This window comes from Peromyscus maniculatus, chromosome 1 (genome assembly GCF_049852395.1).
Source record: "Peromyscus maniculatus bairdii isolate BWxNUB_F1_BW_parent chromosome 1, HU_Pman_BW_mat_3.1, whole genome shotgun sequence".
Lineage (NCBI taxonomy): Eukaryota > Metazoa > Chordata > Mammalia > Rodentia > Cricetidae > Peromyscus > Peromyscus maniculatus.
Window position 1 is genome coordinate 96,245,821 of NC_134852.1, and position 21,632 is coordinate 96,267,452.

Consider the following 21,632-nt stretch of genomic DNA (forward strand, 5'->3'; position numbering starts at 1 on the left):
ATAGTGGAGAAGATGCCTGAACTAGCCTTTTCCTGTAATCAGATTGGTGACTATCCTAATTGTCATGATAGAAACTTCATCCAGTAACTGATGGAAGCAAATACAGAGATCCACAGTCAAGCACTGGGCCGAGTTTCAGGATTCTAGTTGAACAGAAGGAGGAAGGATTTTTTTAAGCAAGTGGGGGTCAAGATCATGATAGAAAAACCCACAGAGAAAGTTGACCTGAGCTGTGGGAGCTCACAGACTCTAGATAGACAGCTAGGGAGCCTTCATGGGACCAACATAGGCCCTCTGTATGTGGGTGACATTTGTGTAGCCTGGTATGTTTTTGGGGTTCCTAGCAGTGGGACCAGGCTCTGTCCCTAGCACATGAACTGGCTTTTTGGAACTTATTCCATATGGTGGGATGCCCTGCTCAGCCTTGATGCAGAGGGGAACAGCTTGGTCCTCCTCAACTTGGTATGCCATACTTTGTTGAATATTATGGGATCCCTTATCATTTATGAGGAGAGGATGGGGAGTGTAGAAAAGAGGTTGGGGAGAAAACTGGAGAAAAGAAGGGAGGGGAAACTGTTTGGTATGTAAAATAAACAAAAAAATTAATAAGAAAAAATGAAAAAACCAGAAAAATGAACAGTAGCACCTAGTTCTATGACTTAATCAGTACTATTCTTGCTTCTTCTTTGTCTCGAATCCAAGTTCCTATTAATATTCAAGTAGACTATTCCCTATGATACCTATGGAACACTTCAAGACAAACTACTTTCTTGTCCATGCAAATGTTAAAATAAGCTTACAGAATGATTGAGGACCAGAGGGTTGTAAATGGTTATGTGGTCCCAGTCTACACTGTAGTTCTTAACCTTATACCATGTTTACAAAAATGAATAGAAACACTTAATTTTGTAACTTAATCAGTACTACTTTTGCTTCTTCTCTATGTCTAATCTATGCTCCTATTAATATTGAAGTAGAAGGATCTCCCTATTCAGAACACTTAATTGATCATCTAGGCTATCTGACCTGAAGATTTCACAAAATATCCCAACATTTTCACACAGAACTTAAGGAAAGGCCCACAGTCCTTCAAATATGACACCAGGAAGTGACTTATCACAATATTTGATCTATAGAACTGATGTAAATGTGATGTGTTAAAACTTTATTATGCATCTTATTTTCTTCATTTCACATGGAGAAACTTTATATTTTAACACAACATTTAATGAGTAGAAAGCAACTTTGTAATCTTTTGGATTTGTTTGAAGTTGAACATAAGCTAGAAAAATTTAATGAATATATTCAGCTTTAGCATTTGTGACTCTGAACTTGTGAAAAGAATTTATCTTTGGTCTTAACAAAATAATGTAGCATTTTGGGTCAAAAATGCAAAGAAATAGCCCTGCACTTGACGCTAAGATAGAGAAGACCTCCACAGCCACCAGAGCCTTGCCTTTGGTGCTTTGGTAGACAGCTAGAAAGGTGACCCAAACACTGCAGAACACGAGCATGCTGAATGTCAGGAACTTAGTTTCATTGAATGTGTCAGGCAGATTTTTGGCCAGGAAAGCTATAGTGAAACTTGCCAGAGCAAGGGAGCCCAAGTATCCCAGGACACAGTAGAAGGAAATCACTGAACCTTTGTTGCAAACAATGATGATGTGGCCATGTTCCATGTGTACATCAGCATCAACAAATGGAGGAGAAGTTCCTATCCAGATTCCACAGAGAAGCATTTGAATCATAGTGCACACGGGGATGATGAAGTTAGGTGCCCCTGAAACCAGCAGTGACCTCATTCTTTTATCTGGAACAGTGACTTTGAATGCCAATACTACAGTAATAGTCTTTGCTAAGACAGTAGAGGTGGCTACAGTGAAGACAATTGCAAATGTGGTCTGCTGCATTATACAGGTGATTGTATGTGGATGGCCGATGTAGAGCAAGGGACAGAGAAAGCAAAAGATGAGGGAGATGAGTAGGACATAGCTGAGAGCTCTGTTATTGGCCTTGACAATGGGAGTGTCTTGGTGCTTCAAGAAGACACAGAATACAACAGCTGTGAGAGCAGAGAAGCACAGAGCCAAGCAGACTAGAGATATTCCCAAAGGATCTTCATAAGCCAGAAAGGTCACAACTTTTTTGAGGCAGTGGGTTTGATATGTGTTGGCATACTGACCATATGGACACTTCACACATTCATCCATGTCTAGTATAGGAAAGATATTATTATCAGTTTTAATTTTTCTTTATTTGTTTGTACAAGATATGCAAAATATTAATGCATTGGAAAGTTATATCTAAATTAGCCTTACCACTTGTGGTTTATGGAAATCTAAATATGGTTGATTCATGGGGTTTAATCCCAATTTCCAAAGCTTATCATTTTTATGAAAGCCCTTGTTCATATTTATCTTGCATACTCATGAATTTCCTAGTGTTTTAAAAAATAATAATGCACTCTCACATAATATTTATATTTATGCAACAACATACATTGGATTGGATTATTCATGAAAGCACACTTTTGTTATTCATGATTTGTGTAGTATGCAAAACAGGAACTTAGAGTGAGCTGCTTCCATGCATCTTATGGTCTATCAGCCACAAATTTGGTCCCACATTAATGGCCTCATGTGGCTTCCTGGCCATACAAACTCAACCCACTTTATGTCTTTGAAAAGAACCTACAACAAACACTTTACTTAAGCAGTTTAATCCCTATGTCATCCTAAATATTTGTCCTTATACACATAAATAAGTATAGTCCTTACTCCTCATCAGGGAAACTTATTTTGGAACAGACAGAGACCATTAGGGAAAAACACAACCAATGAAAATTTAGAGTTATGGAGTCTAGTCCAATGGATACATCTACAATACTACTCTGTCACTTAAGGATCATGGGAAATTGTATGAAACTGGTTAGAAAGCTTACAAGAGCCATTTCACAGAGTTTGATGTGAGTCGGTGTTTCCTAGGAGCATCACAAGCAACATCCACAATGTCTCACCAATATGCCTGCTAAAACATGAGCTGAATAAGCACAAAAACAATAGACATGACAAAGATGGTAGGAGAAAGACCATCAGATAACGGCTCTATGCAGAGAGCTACAGTTGAGAAATATTGAAAATGGAATAGGTTGTCTTCTTTAGCCAAAGATATCATCAACTGATTATCTTTGAATAACAAAATGGTCAGCCCTGAAAACCTAAGAGTTATATTACACATACTGAACAGGCTGTATATATATACACATATAAAATATTTTATGTAACATCAATTAATAAGAAAATAGGCCATGAGTTTTAAAGAAAGGGAGAAGGCATGTATGGGAGTTTTTGAGGAAGGATAGGGAAAGGAATATTATGTAATTGCATTATAATCTCAAAAATAAAAGAAGCAAACAAAAGCATTGATAATATCAAAGAAGGCAGAGACAACATGAACAAATTGCCACCTAAATTATCTGCATGTCAAAATCATCATCTTTGGCTCATGTTTCAATGTATGAATTTTGGAAGGGTATATTTTTTGCCAGTTTTACTAATTTCTGTAAGATTCGACTGCCCAAGTCTCATGACTGTTTAGTTTTTATTGAGAAACATCATGATGAAGGTAATGTTCCATATATAAAGGACATATTTTGAAAGACAGCACTGGATGGGGCTGAGGACATCCTTCCACCCATAAGTTTGTAATTTACACTGCAGTGCATTCAGTTTTCTTTCAGTTGCCCTGAGCCAACAGGTCATACTGAGCAGTGATGGTGCCACCCAGTACTCAGTCTCTTCATTGAAAGGTGAACATTCTTTTTCAGTTGTTACACTCTCTTGGATTTTGATGAACAATGTTATTTAAACTAGCAAATCTAAGTATTCAAATACTTGAACTTTTTCTTTCCAATTCAAAATTATTATGTGTTATAAAATAATGTATTTTAAAGCTTTAAGAAATACACATAGGATCAAGGGGAATTTAATCTAACTCTGTTTAGTATCCTTGTATTGGACCAACACAAAAGTCAATAAACAAATTTTTAATTGAATTTGATGTATAGTATATAGAATCATTTGAATAGATATACTTTTATTAATTTCTTTTCATTGTCTTATTTTATTCAAGTGGTTTATCTTCTTGAATTTTTCATTGGTTTCTGAAATCAAATATGTTAATATTCAGTGTAATTTTTAAAATATGTACTTCATCTTCACAATCTTTGTGTCCAAATCATATGAAACCATATACATTTTGGTCTTATTCTTAAATAAAACTTTGAGTTAATTATTTAGCTGTTTTTCATGACTCCAACCACAATTCATTCCCTCCTTCAGTTACCCCATATACTAATAGTAACATAATTTCCAGTATTTCTATGAAATTCAATATAGATACCACCACATATTGAATTAAAAAACCCTCCATTCATATTTCTTATGATATTAGAATAAAAGATTTAATTCAGAGTTTAATATGTTGGCCTCCTAACTCATCTGTGACCTAGAATACTACTTAAAATGAAATCTACTGATGATTGTATTGATCTACCATAGCACACAATACAAAAACACGTTTCTAAAACATGACACAACACTACCGAGTGTCCACTTCTTGTTAGAGACACTGGGGGACTCTTGGAAAATATGGTTGCTGTGGTAATTTGAGTGTGATTAGTCTCTGTAATATCATGAAGAGTGGCACTTTTGGGAAGTGTGGCTTTGTTTTTTGGATCAGGCGTGGCCTCATTGGAGGAAGTATGTCTCCTTTGATCAGGTTCAGTGTGATATCCAGTTCACTTCCTGCTGCCTTTTGATCAAGATGTAGAATTCTCAGTTCCTTGTCCAGTACCATATCCTTATCTAACACCAAGTCTACCTGAATGCCACCATGTCCAACCAGGATGATAATCGACTAAACCTCTGAACTGTAAGCCACTCCAATTAAATGTTTTCTTTTACAGGATTTTCCATAGTCATAGTGTCTCTTCATAGCAATAAAAACCCTACGTAAGACAGAAGTTAGTCTCAGAGACTGAGGTATTGATGTGATAGGCCTGACCATACTTATCTTTGAAGAAATATAGACTGTAGATTAGAAAAGCAGTAGAATGCTTTAAGTGCTGCTTAATGGACAGCATGGAAGACAATGGTGACGAGTGTCATTTGATGAACTGTGGCAGCCTGCCTCAAAGGGTTTCAAAGAAGAAGAATGTTAAATAGGGCCTAGAGATAATTTTTTGTGATTTTTTTTGGTGAAGTCTGTGACATTTTGCCCTTGTCTCAAGAGTCTGCCTGAGGCTAAAGTGCAGAGTTTTGGATTACTTCTTTTGGCAGAAGAAATCTCAACACATACCAAATTGAGAAAATAGTACAAAAAGTCCCACAAAACTGCCACGTGTGGTTATCAGTGTTAACTCTACTGAAGATGTGTAATGAAAAGGAGCAGCTGAGCAAGGTGAAATACAAAATGTACTCCATTAGCAAAAGGTTAATACATATCTGAGTTTTAGGTCAGCCTGGTCTACAGATTCAGTTTCAGGATAGCCAAGCTCAGGCTGTGAAGGATACCACTGAAAATAGAAAACTGGTGAAGATGTAACTGAACAAGGGGATCATGCTCCAGCCCCAGCAAGTAGCAGAACTCGGCAGCTTTGGCAATGTGATTCTGGTTTTAAGGATTGAAGAAAGGGATTATGGAAACTTCCTCAATGATTAAGGACTGTTGCTGAGGCCAGGCATGTGTCAGGGCTGTCCCTGAATGGGACATACAGAGATGCCCCTGTTTGAACCTCTGAAGGTGAAGTCTGGATTGCTTTGGAAACCCCAAGATGTCAGAGATGCCAGAACCTTCTGAGGAGAGCTGCTAACAGGTACTGGAACCAGCCCAAGAGAGAGAAGTGTGTGGCTGTCAACAAAGCTGAAAGGAGTTGGGGTTCTGAAGAGTGTTTTGACATTAGACATGGAAATACTGAATTTGGAACTTCCCCAGCTGGTTTTTGGTTTTGTGTTGGTCAAGTATTTCACTATGCTCCCTTCCCTATATTTTAAAATGGCAATGTAAATCCTGTGCTATTGTATGTTGGAAGTATGTGATTTTTTTCATTTTTTAAATAAGAAAATTTCTACTCACCATTCATACCACCCACAGATCGCACCTGCTTCCTCCTCCCACCCCTCAGACCTCCCTCCCAAGCCACCCCCTATCCCCACATCCTCCAAATCAAGGTCTCCCATGGAGAGTCAGCAGAGCCCAGCACCCTCAGTGGAGGCAGGTCCAAGCCCCTCACCGCTGCACCAAGGCTGCCCAAGGTGCCATCCCGCAGGCACTCGGCTCCCAAAAGCCTGCCCATGCACCAGGGTTCAATCCCAATCTCCTTGCCCAGGTGTCTCCCAAATAGTTTGGCCTAAACAACTGTCTCCCATATCCAGAGGGCCATGTCCAGTCCTATGGGGTTCCACAGCTACTAGTCCACAGTTTATGGGTCTCCACCATTGTGGCTGGTCATCTCTGCATGTCTTCCTATCATGATCTTGACGTCCCCCAACCATAGAATCCCTCCTCTCTCCCATCGACTGGATTCCTGGAGCTTAGCTTGGTCCTTGGCTGTGAATCCCTATATCTACCTCCAATAGTCACTGGATAAAAGCTCTATGATGACAGTTAGGGTATTCACTAGACCAGTCATCAAAGTAGACCAGTCCAGGCAACCTCTCGATCAGTGCCAGCAGTCCAAGGTGGGGTCATCCCTGTGGATTCCTGAGAGCTTCCCCAGAACCCTGCCTCTTCCCACTCCCATGGTGTCTTCATTTATCACAGTATCTCCTTCCCTGTTCTCCCACTCCATCTCGACCCTCCCATTTCCATGTTATCACCATCCATTCCTTGCCTTCTGCCACCTCCTCAACCCCCAGCCTGCTAATGCAGATTATTATAGGGGATTATAGTTAAGAGATGGCATGAATCTCAGAAGAGACTTTGTACTTTTAAACATAGTTGAGACTGTGATCGATCGTGAGGATTTATGAAGTTGGACTAAATGCATTTTGCATTATAATATTGTTAGAAGCTTATGGAGGCCAGAGGGTAGAATGTGGTAGTTTGAATTTATATGGGCCCCATAATCTCATAGGGAGTAGCATTATTAGGAGGTGTGGCTTTGTTGGATTGGTGGGTCCTTGTTGGAGGAAGTGTGCCACTGTGGGGGGTGAGCTTTGAAGGTCTCGTTTGTCAGGCCCAGTATGATACCCAGTTCATTTTCTGTTGCCTTTGGATCAAGATGCAAAATTCCCAGATCTTTCTCCAGCACCACCATGTCTGCCTAATGCCACTATGTCCCACCATGGTCATATTGGACTAAACTCCTCAACTGTAAGTCACCCCAATTAAATGTTTTCCTTTATAAGAGTTGCCATGGTCATGGTATCTCTTTACAGCATTACAAACCGTAACTAAGACAGAAGCATAGCATTCATATTTTTAATATAATTGAAAAGTAGATACAATTTATTATAACATGTTGAATTCTAAAATATAGATTAGATGCAGAGGAAATATTAAGTATCCCAAGGAAACATCTAAGAGAAAATACTACATTCACATGTTCTGGAATGATGAAACCATAGTGTCATTCATGAACAAGACAGTATATTATTTCAAATAGTAGGGTTATTAACTCTTTCAAGTTTTTTTATTATTATTATTATTATTATTATTATTTTACAACACCATTCAGTTCAACATAATAGCCACAGAATCCCCTGTTCTCCCCCTCTCGCCCACCCCTCCCCCCAGCCCACCCCCCATTCCCACCTCCTCCAGATCAAGGTCTCCCCCGAGGACCGGGGTCGACCTGGTAGACTCAGTCCAGGCAGGTCCATTCCCCCCTCCCAGACCGAGCCAAGTGTCCCTGCATAAGTCCCAGGATTCAAACAGCCAACTCATGCAACGAGCCCAGGACCTGGCACCAATGCACAGCTGCCTCCCAAACAGATCAAGCCAACTGACTGTCTCACCCGTTCAGGTGGCCTGATCCAGTTGGGGGCCCCTCAGCCTTTGGTTCATAGATCCTGTGCTTCCATTCATTTGGTTATTTGTCCCGGTGCTTTATCCAACCTTGGCTTCAACAATTCTCGCTCATATAAATCCTCTTCTTACTCACTAATTAGACTCCCAGTGCTCCACCAGGGGCCCAGCCGTGGATGTCTGCCTTCAGATTCCTCAGTCCTTGGATGCGGTTTATGGCACCACTATTTGGGTGTCTGGCCATCCCATCACCAGAGTAGGTCAGTTCCTGCCGTCTCGCGACCATTGCCAGCAGTCTTTTGAGGGGGTATCTTTGTGGATCTCCGTGGGCCTCCCTAGCTCTCTGCTTCCTCCCCTTCTCACCTTCTCATGTGGTCTTCATTTACCATGGTCTCCTATTCCTTGTTCTCCCTCTCTTTTCTTGATCCAGCTAGGATCTCCCACTCTTTCCCTCGACTGTCGCCCTTCATTGTTCCCACTCATGACCAGGCTATTCATGTAGATCTTGTCCATTTCTCCGTGTCTTTTTTTGGGGTCCCGTTTTCCAGGTAGCCTCACTGGTGATGTGAGTAGCAGTCTAGTCATCCTTGTTCCACATCTAGCATCTTCCTATGAGTGAGTACATACCATATTTGTCTTTCTGAGTCTGGGTTACCTCACTCAGGATGATTTTTTCTAGATCCATCCATTTGCCTGCAAACCGTGTGATGTCGTTGTTTTTCTCTGCTGAGTAGTATTCCATTGTGTATATGTGCCACAATTTATTTATCCATTCTTCAGTTGAAGGGCATCTAGGTTGTTTCCAGGTTTTGGCTATTACAAACAATGCTGATATGAACATAGCTGAGCAAGTGCTCTTGTGGTATGATTGAGCATTCCTTGGGTATATGCCCAGGAGTGGTATAGCTGGATCTTGGGGGAGATTGATTCCCAATTTTCTAAGAAAGCGCCATATTGATTTCCAAAGGGGTTGTACAAGCTTGCATTCCCACCAGCAGTGGAGGAGAGTTGCCCTAGTTCCACATCCTCTCCAGCATAAAGTGTCTTCAGTGTTTTTGATCTTAGCCACTCTGACAGGCGTAAGGTGGTATCTCAGAGTTGTCTTGATTTGCATTTCCCTGATGATTAGGGAAGTTGAGCAATTCCTTAAATGTCTTTCAGCCATTTGGGATTCCTCTGTTGAGAATTCTCTGTTTAGTTCTAAAGCCCATTTCTCAATTGGACTGTTGGTCCTTTTGATGTCTAATTTCTTGAGTTCCTTATATATTCTGGATATCAGTCCTCTGTCAGATGTGGGGTTGGTGAAGATCTTTTCCCATTCTGTAGGCTGTCGCTTTGCCTTGTTGACCGTATCCTTTGCTCTACAAAAGCTTCTCAGTTTCAAGAGGTCCCATTGATTGATTGTTTGTCTCAGTGTCTGCGCTACTGGTGTTATATTTAGGAAGTGATCTCCTATGCCAAGGCGTTCAAGACTATTTCCTACTTTTTCTTCTAGCAGGTTCAGAGTAGCTGGATTTATGTTGAGGTCTTTGATCCACTTGGACTTAAGTTTTGTGCACGGTGACAGATATGGATCTATTTGCAGCCTTCTACACGCTGATATCCAGTTATGCCAGCACCATTTGTTGAAGATGCTTTCTTTTTTCCATTGTACACTTTTGGCTTCTTTGTCAAAAATTATATGTCCATAGGTGTGTGGGTTAATGTCAGGGTCTTCAATTCGATTCCATTGGTCCACATGTCGGTTTTTATGCCAATACCAGGCTGTTTTTATTACTGTAGCTCTATAGTAGAGCTTGAAGTCGGGGATTGTGATGCCTCCAGAAGTTGTTTTATTGTACAGGTTTCTTTTAGCTATCCTGGGTTTTTTGTTTTTCCATATGAAGTTGAGTATTGTTCTTTCCAGATCTGTGAAGAATTGTGGTGGTATTTTGATGGGGATTGCATTGAATCTGTAAATTGCTTTTGGTAAGATTGCCATTTTTACTATGTTAACCCTGCCTATCCATGAGCATGGAAGATCTTTCCATTTTCTGAGATCTTCTTCAATTTCTTTTTTCAGGGACTTAAAGTTCTTGTCATATAGGTCCTTCACTTGCTTGGTTAGTGTTACCCCAAGGTATTTTATGTCATTTTTGGCTATTGTAAAGGGTGATGTATCTCTAATTGCCTTCTCAGCTTCTTTGTCCATTGTATATAGGAGGGCTACTGATTTTTTTGAGTTGATTTTGTATCCTGCTATGTTGCTGAAGGTGTTTATAAGCTTTATCAATTCCTGGGTGGAATCTTTGGGGTCACTCAAGTATACTATCATGTCGTCTGCAAATAGGGAAAGCTTGACTTCTTCCTTTCCAATTTGAATCCCCTTAATCTCCTTATGTTGTCTTATTGCTCTGGCTAGAACTTCAAGTACTATATTGAATAAGTATGGGGAGAGTGGACAGCCTTGTCTCGTTCCTGATTTGAGTGGAATTGCTTTGAGTTTCTCTCCATTTAATTTGATGTTGGCTGTTGGTTTGCTATATATTGCCTTTATTATGTTTAGGTATGTTCCCTGTATTCCTGATCGCTCCAAGACTTTTATCATGAAGGGGTGTTGGATTTTGTCAAATGCCTTTTCTGCATCTAGTGAGATGATCATGTGGTTTTTTTCTTTGAGTTTGTTTATATGGTGTATTACATTAATGGACTTTCGTATGTTGAACCACCCTTGCATCCCTGGGATGAAGCCTACTTGATCATGGTGGATAATTGTTCTGATGTGTTCTTGGAGTCTGTTTGCCAGTATTTTATTGAGTATTTTTGCATCAATGTTCATGAGGGAGATCGGTCTGTAGTTCTCTTTCTTTGTTGCATCCTTGTTTGGTTTAGGAATCAGGGTAATTGTAGCCTCATAGAAGGAGTTTGGTAATGTTCATTCTGTTTCTATTATGTGGAACAATTTAGAGAGTATTGGTATTAACTCTTCTTTGAAGATCTGGTAGAATTCTGCGCTGAAACCATCTGGTCCTGGGCTTTTTTTGGTTGGGAGACCTTTAATGACTGTTTCTATTTCCTTAGGGGTTATTGGACTATTTAAATAGTTTATCTGGTCTTGATTAAACTTAGGTATGTGGTATCTATCCAGAAAAATGTCCATTTCTTTTAGGTTTTCCAGTTTTGTGGAGTAGAGGTTTTTGAAATATGACCTTATAATTCTCTGGATTTCCTCAATGTCTGTTGTTATGTCCCCCTTTTCATTTCTGATTTTGTTGATTTGGATTCTCTCTCTCTGTCTTTTGGTTAGTTTGGATAAGGGCTTGTCTATCTTGTTGATTTTCTCAAAGAACCAACTCTTTGTTTCATTAATTTTTTGTATTATTCTCTTAGTTTCTAATTTATTAATTTCACCTCTCACTTTGATAATTTCCTGGCGTCTATTCTTCCTGGGAGACTTTGCTTCTTCTTGTTCTAGAGCTTTCAGATGTGCTGTTAATTCACTAGTGTGCGATTTCTCCAACTTCTTTATGTGGGCATTTAGTGCTATGAATTTCCCTCTTAGCACTGCTTTCATAGTGTCCCATAAGTTTGGGTATGTGGTGTCTTCATTTTCATTGATCTCTAGGAAGTCTTTAATTTCTTTCTTTATTTCTTCCTTAACCCATTGGTGATTCAGTTGAGCATTATTCAGTTTCCATGAGGTTGTAGGTTTTCTGTAGTTTTTGTTGTTGTTGAAATCTAGCTTTAAACCATGGTGATCTGATAGAACACAGGAGGTTATTCTGATTGTTTTGTATCTGTTGAGATTTGCTTTGTGGCCAAGTATGTGGTCGATTTTAGAGAAAGTTCCATGGGGTGCTGAGAAGAAAGTATATTCTTTCTTGTTAGGATGGAATGTTCTGTAGATATCTATTAGGTCCAATTGGGTCATGACATCAGTTAAGTCCTTTATTTCTCTGTTAAGTTTTGATTTGGGAGATCTGTCCAGTGGTGAAAGTGGGGTGTTGAGATCTCCCACTATTAATGTGTGGGGTTTTATATGTGGTTTAAGCTTTAGTAATGTTTCTTTTACATATGTGGGTGCCCTTATGTTTGGGGCATATATGTTCAGAATTGAAACTTCATCTTGGTCGATCTTTCCTGTGACGAGGATGTAATGTCCTTCTTGATCTCTTTTGATTGATTTTAGTTTGAAGTCTATTTTGTTGGATATCAGGATGGCTACCCCTGCTTGTTTCTTAAGACCATTTGATTGAAAAGTCTTTTCCCAGCCTTTTATTCTTAGGTAGTGTCTATCTTTGAATTTGAGATGTGTTTCTTGTATGCAGCAGAAGGATGGGTCCTGCTTTCGTATCCATTCTGTAAGTCTATGTCTTTTTATAGGTGAATTAAGTCCGTTGATATTAAGGGATATTAATGACCAGTGATTCTTCATCTCTGTTATTTTTGGTGGTAGTGTGTGTGTACTTCTCTTCTTTGGGGTTTACTGTTGTGGCTTTATCTATTGCCTGTGTTTTCAAGTGTGTATCTGACTTCCCTCGGTTGGAATTTTCCTTCTAGTGCTTTCTGTAGGGCTGGGTTTGTGGATAGGTATTGTTTAAATCTGGCTTTGTCTTCGAATGTCTTGTTCCTTCCGTCTATGATGATTGAAAGTTTTGCTGGGTATATTAGTCTGGGCTGACATCCATGGTCTCTTAGTGTCTGCATTACATCTGTCCAGGTCCTTCTGGCTTTCAAAGTCTCCATTGAGAAATCGGGTGTTATTCTGATGGGTTTACCTTTATAGGTCACTTGGCCTTTTTCCTTGGCTGCTCTTAATATTCTTTCTTTATTCTGTACATTTAGTTGTTTAATTATTATGTGTCGAGGGGACTTTTTTTGGGGGTCTAGTCTGTTTGGTGTTCTATAGGCTTCTTGTATCTTCATAGGCATTTCCTTCTTTAAGTTGGGAAAGTTTTCTTCTATAATTTTGTTGAATATATTTTCTGTGCCTTTGAGTTGGTATTCTTCACCTTCTTCTATCCCTATAATTCGTAAGTTTGGTCTTTTTATGGTGTCCCAGATTTCTTGGACATTTTGGTTCATGACTTTGTTGGCTTTAGTGTTTCCTTCGACTGATGGAACTATTTCTTCTACTGTATCTTCAATGCCAGAAATCCTCTCTTCCATCTCTTGCAGTCTGTTGGTTATACTTGCATCCGAAGTTCCTGATCTTTTACTCAGGTTTTCTATTTCCAGCATTCCCTCTGTTTGTGTCTTTTTCATTTTTTCAATTTCCCTTTTCAGATCTTGGACTGTTTCCTTTGTTTGTTTCATTGCTTTTTCATGATTTTCTTTCAGTGCTTTATTGTTTTCTTCCAGGATTTTAATGTTTTCTTCCAGGACTTTATTGTTTTCTTGGAGGGCTTTATTGTTTTCTTCTAATTTGTTTGCCCTTTCCTCTAGTTGTTTACAGCGTTCTTCCAATTTTCTTGTCTTTTCCTCTACACAAGCCTCTACCTTCTTCATGAAGTTACTCATAAGGCTACTTTCTTCTGCTTCTTCCAATTTTTGGTGTTCAGGTCTAGATGTTGGAGGCGAGCTAGGTTCTGGTGATGCTGTATTGCTCTTCATTTTGCTGTATGTACTTCTGCTTTGACGTCTGCCCATCTCCTTGTGATTCCTTCTTGGTCTTATCAGTGGACTTGTTTCACAAAGATCTGACAGACTCAGGAAGACTCTCTCTCTTGTCCAAAAGGGAGTTCTCTTGTCCAACTCTTTGGTCCAGAAGGGAAGTCAGGGGCAAGCTCTGGTCCAGAATGGCAGTCGGGGACAGGCTGGGAGCTGGGGGCCGGTCTCTAAGTCTCAGGAAGTGGGTGGGGTCTTGGGCAGATGGGCGTGGGGGCAGGGCGCGGAGACTGCAGGGGCTGCCGGGGGCTTGGAAATGGGGATCCCTCCCGGTGGGGCTAGAAGGGGAGCTGCCCGGTGGCCAGACCCTGGTGCCAAGTTGGGCAGGCCTCTCAGGAGTGGCTGGTGGCCAGGGATGGGGTCCTGGCTGGACCCAGGCACTCACCTCTGGTCCAGAAGGGAAGTCTTTGGGGGCAGGCTGGGAGCTGGGGGCCGGTCTCTAAGTCTCAGGAAGTGGGTGGGGTCTTGGGCAGATGGGCGTGGGGGCAGGGCGCGGAGACTGCAGGGGCTGCCGGAGGCTTGGAAATGGGGACCCCTCCCGGTGGGGCTAGAAGGGGAGCTGCCCGGTGGCCAGAACCCGGCGCCAAGCTGGGCAGGTCCTCCCGGGGTGGCTGGTGGCCAGGGATGGGGTCCGGACTGGACCCAGGCACTCACCTCTGGTCCAGAAGGGAAGTTGTCTGGGGCAGGCTGGGAGCTGGGGGCCGGTCTCTAAGTCTCAGGAAGTGGGTGGGGTCTTGGGCAGATGGGCGTGGGGGCAGGGCACGGAGACTGCAGGGGCTGCCGGGGGCTTGGAAATGGGGATCCCTCCCGGTGGGGCTAGAAGGGGAGCTGCCCGGTGGCCAGAACCCGGCGCCAAGCTGGGCAGGTCCTCCCGGGGTGGCTGGTGCCCAGGGATAGGGTCCGGGTTGGACCCGGGTACTCACCTCTGGTCCAGAAGGGAAGTCTTTGGGGGCAGGCTGGGAGCTGGGGGCCGGTCTCTAAGTCTCAGGAAGTGGGTGGGGTCTTGGGCAGATGGGCGTGGGGGTAGGGCGCGGAGACTGCAGGGGCTGCCGGGGGCTTGGAAATGGGGATCCCTCCCGGTGGGGCTAGAAGGGGAGCTGCCCGGTGGCCAGAACCTGGTGCCAAGTTGGGCAGGCCTCTCAGGAGTGGTTGGTGGCCAGGGATGGGGTCCGGGCTGGACCCAGGCACTCACCTCTGGTCCAGAAGGGAAGTCGTCGGGGGCAGGCTGGGAGCTGGGGGCCGGTCTCTAAGTCTCAGGAAGTGGGTGGGGTCTTGGGCAGATGGGCGTGGGGGCAGGGCACGGAGACTGCAGGGGCTGCCGGGGGCTTGGAAATGGGGATCCCTCCCGGTGGGGCTAGAAGGGGAGCTGCCCAGTGGCCAGAACCCGGCGCCAAGCTGGGCAGGTCCTCCCGGGGTGGCTGGTGGCCAGGGATGGGGTCCGGGCTGGACCCAGGCACTCACCTCTGGTCCAGAAGGGAAGTCGTCAGGCCTTTCAAGTTTATAATGACATTTATCTTTTCCTTTCCCCCAAAGGAATCTTTGAGATTCTATATAAATTTGGTAGAACGTAAACAATCTGTCAATTATTTTGGTAAATTATATTCTTACTTGTCATGTTTGAAATTTCATTTTCTGGACAGGGGTTACAATCAAAACAGCAGACAGCATTTCCCTGCTGAGGGAATTTTCTGAATCCTGGTCGGCAAGGCCTACTGCATATCGAGGGTGGAGTCTGTGGAAAATCAGATACATTTTTTAAATAAAAAGCTCAACATATATGACAAAAGCAGCAGTGATTCACAGTATGGATCCACTGAAAAGTCTCCCTTTACACACATGCATCATATTATAAAGCATAATTTCAGTACCTTCTCATGCTTCTCTTTTCCTCCAGACCCAGTTCCACAGTTTTCTCCCTGGTGCTGCACCAGAACACCAGTTGCAGCCTCCCTCCTCCTACCCACATCTCCCATAGATGCCATAGACCATTGCTTCTTAACCTCCCTTTCCTCGCTCATCCCCATATCACAGTACCCAACTCTAGCAGGTATGCCCTGCTTAAACAGATGCCACACCTGCCAGAAAGCTAGATAGGCTATGGCAGGCCTTCTTCTGTCTCTCTGTTCCCCTAGATACAATCCTGCATTTTCATTAGTGCTGAAACAGAATGCCATCTGCAGCCTTCCCTCACCCCTGCTTATATATCATGTGGGTCCAACAATATATTCCTCCCTAAACTTCCTCCCCAATTCACTACTGAATGCCAGCCTTCAACTCTAGTAGGAATCTCCTGATAATTCAAGTGCCACCCCTCCCAAGTCAACAAGTAGTTTGTAACAGACTCAACCTCTTTCTAATACTCTTGAGATACAATTATTTTATTCTCATTCCCAGCTCTGTAGCTGTAAACCTGCTGTGTTCTCCCTTTCCTGTCTGATACTGTCCTCGATGGACCACAAAGACCTTCTCCTCTAACATTTCTTTCCTCAACTCATCCCAATTACCCAACCTCAAACACCAGCAGGCATTCCCTGTGAACAAAGTGGCTGAACAGGCCAGGCAATACACAGATAACACACAGACATCACACTCTGAACATCCAGAGAGGAAACAGAAACCAAGGAAGAAAACACCAGACAACAAAGACAAATCTAAACATCAGCACCAAGAATTTTAAACATCCAAAACCCAGATGCCAGGATGCCAGCCTAAAAATCAATCAACAACAGCCAGGACAGTACATCTTCATTAGAGCCCAGCTATCTTAACTCAGCAGACCCTGAATATCTAAACATACCTGAACATACAAGAAAAATACCTTCAAATAGACTTTTTGGATTTGATGGAGGTCCCTAAATAGGAAATTAATGAATTCCTTAAAGAAATATGAAAAAGCCCAAGCCGACAGTGTAAGGAAATAGATGAAACTGTTTAAGACCTGAAAATGGAAATAGAATCAATAAAAATAACCCCAACTGAGGGAATTCTCAAAATGAAAAATTTAGGAACTAGACATGAACTACAGGAGAAATCTTCACTAACAGAATACAAAAGGTGGGTGGGAGAACATAAGGCATTGAAGATATGATAATAGAAATTGGTGCTTATGTGAAAGAAATTGTTAGATATGAAAAAAATCCTGACATTAAACACCCAGGATATTGGTATTATATCGGAACATTATGAATATCAAACCTAAGAATAATAGAGAAAGAGGAAGGAGAAGAAATCCAGGTCAAGGGCCCAGACAAATTTTCCTAATGTAAAGAAACAGATGACTATAAAGGTATGAGAAGCATGGCGAACACCAAATAGATTGAACCAGAGAAGAAAGTGTCTTTGCCACATAACAATAGAAACACTAAGAATATAGAACCAAGAAAGAATATTAAAATTGGCAAGGAAAAGACGAATTAACATGTAAGGACAGCACTATTAGAATTATACCCAACTTCTTAATAAAGTCTCTGAGACACAGAAGGTCCCAGACAGAGACCACATATGCCACCCAGACTACTATACCATTCAAAAAATTTTTCATTCATCATCAATGGAGAAAATAATATATTCCATAAAGGAGTCAAATTTAGACATATCTATCAACAAATCCAGTTGTACAAAAGATGCTAGAAGGAAAAATCCTAACTAAAGAGGTTAAAAACACAAATCAAAAAATCAAATCATAGAAAAGAATTTCTCACCAGAAAAGTTAAAAGAATCTCTCTCTCTCTCTCTCTCTCTCTCTCTCTCTCTCTCTCTCTCTCTCTCTCTCTCCAGCACTGTTCTCATTCCCCCTGAGCACAATAACGTGAATCAACCATTATTGGTAATTGATATCTCAAAGTCTGTGGTCTCAATTCCCTAATAAAAATACACAGACTAATAGATTGGCTGTCTAAACAAGATCCATGCTTCTGTTCCATCCACGAAATACCCCCTAACATTGAGGATAGACATAACCTCAGGATGAAGACTTGAGAAAAGAAAATCCAAAAAATGTACCTAACATTCAAGCAGGTTGATAATAATTAATTTCATTAATTTCTAGTGAAATAAGCTTCAAACAAAAACTAATAAAAAGAAGTAGAGAGATATAATACATACTCAAAAGAGGAAAAAATCTAACAAATGGACATTTCAATTCTTAACATCTATGCCACAAACAGCAGGGCATCCAGGTTTGTAAATGAAAAACCACTACAGCTTAAAACATACATTGGTCCTCTCAGATGGATAGTGGGAGACTTCAACACTCCAATCTCACTAATGGATGGTTCCCAGATAAAAATTAAATAGTGAAATACTGGAACTAAGAGACATTATAAACCAAATGGACCTAATTGTTATTTTGAGACCAGTTCACACTAACACAATAGAATCCTTCTACACTCTGAACCTCATGGAACTTTCTCCAAAATTGTCCACATATTCAGACACAATACAAGTCTTAACAGATAGAAGAAAATTGAAATAATTCCATGTATTCTATTAGACCACCAGGTATTAAATCTGAATATCAACCACAACAGTAGAAAAAAGAGAAAGCCTACAAACTCATGAAAACTGAACAACTCTCTACTGAATGAAAAATGAGTCAAGGTAGGAATCAGGAAAGAAATCAGAGGTTTCCTAGAATTCAATGAAATTGAATACACAACAAACTCCATGTGACACTGTAAAAGTGCAGCAAAGGGAAAAGTTCCTAGCAGTGAGTGCCTTCATAAAGAAACTGGAGAGATCTCATACTATCCGCTTAACAGCACACCTGAAAGCTCTATAAGTCATCAATAAACTCACACCTGAGTGGTAGATGGCAAGAGATATTCAAACTGAAGGCTGAAATTTATAAAATAGAAACAAAGAGAACAGTGCAAAGAGTAAATGAAACAAAGAGCTGGTCTTTGAGAAAGTCAACAAGATAGACAGAGAGAGAATAATAAAATTAACAACAACAAAAAACAAACAAACCAGAAATAAGGCCATATCCACAGAGAGTGAGGAAATTCAGAAAACTATAAGTACATAACTTGAAAACCTGTACTCCACAGGACATACTTTAATAACCTGTACTCCATCAAAATGGGAAATATAAAAGAAATGGGTAATTCTCTCAACAGATACAGCTTACTAAAATTAAATCAAGATCAGTTCAACAATTTAAACAAACCTATAACCCCCAGTGAAATCAGGGCAGTCATTAAAATTCTTCTAGCCAAAAATAGAGAAAAAAATCCAAGACAAACAAATAAACCAAAAACCAAAAACAAAAAACCAATCAACCAAATGAAAAAACTCTAGCAATCAATCAAAACAAAACAAAACAAAACAAAACAAAACAAAATAAAACAAAACAAAACAAAACAAGACAAGCAAAACAAAAAACTCATGGCCACATGGTTTCAGCATAGAATTTTAACAGACTGTTAAAGAGTTAATTCTAATCTTCCCCAAATTATTCTACAAAATTGGAACAGAAGAAGCATTGCTCAATTCATGACTCCACAATTACCCTGATATCAAAACCAAATAAAGACTCAATAAAGAAAGAGAATTACAGACCGATTTCTCTTATAAAAATAAATTGAAAATTACTCAATAAAATACATGCAAGCCAAATCTAAGAACATATAAAAAAAGATCATGCACCATCACCAAGTAGGTTTCATCCAGGGGATGTACAGATGTTTCAACATAGGGAAATTAGTAACTCTACTCCACTATATGAATAAACTGAAAGAATTAAAACCATATGTTTATCTCATTAGATGCACAAAAGACCTCTGACAAAATCCAATATTGCTTAATGATAAAAGACCTGAAGAGATTAGGGATGTAAGGGCCATAAATAAAGATATTAAAGGTAATTTACAGTAAGCCTATTGCCATCAAAAAATAAATGGAAAGGAATTGAAAACTCTTTCTCTCAAATCAGTAACAAGACAAGGTTGTCCACTTTCTCCATATCTATTAAAAATAGTACTTGGCTGGGCAGTGATGGCACATGCCTTTAATCCCAGCACTTGGGAGGCAGAGGCAGGCAGATCTTTGTGAGTTTGAGGCCAGACTGGTCTACAGAGCAAGATCCAGGAAAGGTGCAAAGTTACATAGAGAAATCCTGTCTCAAAAACAAAAACAAAAAAAAAACTTGAAGTTTTAGTTATGACAGTCAGATAATTGAAATAGATCAAGGTGATACAAAGCATCATTATTTGCAGGGGATAAGATACCATGCCTAAATGACATTAAAAACATTGACCAGGGAACTTTTACAGCTGATAAACATTTTCAGCAAAATGGCTAGACACAATGTTAATTAAAAATATCAACAGCCCATATATGTACAAATGGCAAACAAAAAGAAGTCAGTGAAATACCACTTTCCATAATACCATCAAATAATATAAAATCTTAAGTAAACTATAAGCAAGCAAGAAAAATATTTCTATGATAAAAGCTTCAGTCTTTGGAGAAAGAAATTGAACAAGAAATAAAAAGATGGAAAGATCTCCCATGTTCATGGATTGGTAGGGTTAACATAGTAAAAATGGTCATCCTGGAAGAGCAAGCTACAGATTTATTGCAGTCCCCATAAAAATTCCAACACAATTCTTTAAAGACATTGAAAGGACAATTCCCAACTTCATATGGACATATAATAAACTCAAAGGAGCAAAACCAATCCTGAACAGTAAAAGAGCTGCTGGAAGTATCATCATCCCTGATTTCAAGTTGTACTACAGAGCTATAATAATTAAAACCACGTGGTATTTGCATTGGAACAGACATATTGATCAATGGAATTTAATTGAAGACCAGATACAAGTTCAGATACATATGGACACCTGATTTTTGGTAGAGAAGCCAGAAACACACACTGGAAAAAAAAGCATCTTCAACAAATGGTGCTGGTCAAACTAGATGTCTGTATGTAGCAGAATGCAAATATACCCATATTTATCACTCCACAAAACCTTTAGTTCAAGTGAATCAAAGACCTCAACATAAAAACCAGATAAAATGAACATTAAGGAAGGGAAAGTGGGAAATGGCCCTGAACACATTGACACATGAGATGACTTTCTGAACAGAACACCGATATTACAGACACTAAGACTGTCAATTAATAAATGGGACCTCATGAAACTGAAAAGCTTATGTAAGGCAAAGGACATCATCAACTGGACAGAGAGGCAGTCTCCAGAATGAAAAATATCTTTACCAACTCCACATTTAATGGAGGACTAATATCTAAAATATAGAAGGAATACAAGAGACTCAAATAATCAATTAATAAAAAACCAAATAATCCAATTAAAAAATGGGAACAGACCTACAAAAGAAATTATCAGGGAAGAATCACAAATAGTTGAGGAACACTTGAAGAAATGTTGAACACCCTTAGCCATCAGGGAAATACCAAACAAAACTACCTTGAGATTCCATCCTATATCTGTCAGATTGGCTATGCTTAATAACACAAATGATACCTCTTGCTGGTGTGGATGTGGAATAAGGGGATATCAGTTCCATTGCTGGGCGGTGCTAATTGTATATCCAGTATGGAAATCAAAATGTCAGTTTCTCATAAATATGACAATAAGTATCTCTAGACCCAGATATACTATTTTCAGCATATAACTGAAGGACACTCCATACTACCACAAGGACACTTGATCAATTCCCTTCATTGAAGATTTGTTCATGATAATCAGACACTAGAAGCAACCTATATGTCCCTCAGCAGAATAATGGATAAAGAAATGTAGTATGCTTATGCAATGGAATATTACTTAGGTTTTAAAAGAAATGATGTTATGAAATTTGCAGGCAAATGGATGGAACTACAAAAAACCATTCTGAGTGAGGTAACAGAGATCCAGAAAGATAAATATGGCATGTATTCACTTACCACCTAACATCAACCTTTAAATAAATGATAATCAAGCTAGAATCTATAG

At 40.2% G+C, this 21,632-nt stretch overlaps 1 pseudogene; it reads right to left on the bottom strand.

Annotated features, from left to right (window-relative positions):
* Nucleotides 1-1,292: 1,292 nt before the first annotated feature.
* LOC102917682 (vomeronasal type-2 receptor 116-like) overlaps nucleotides 1,293-21,632 on the bottom strand; it is a 30,543-nt pseudogene continuing 10,203 nt past the window's right edge.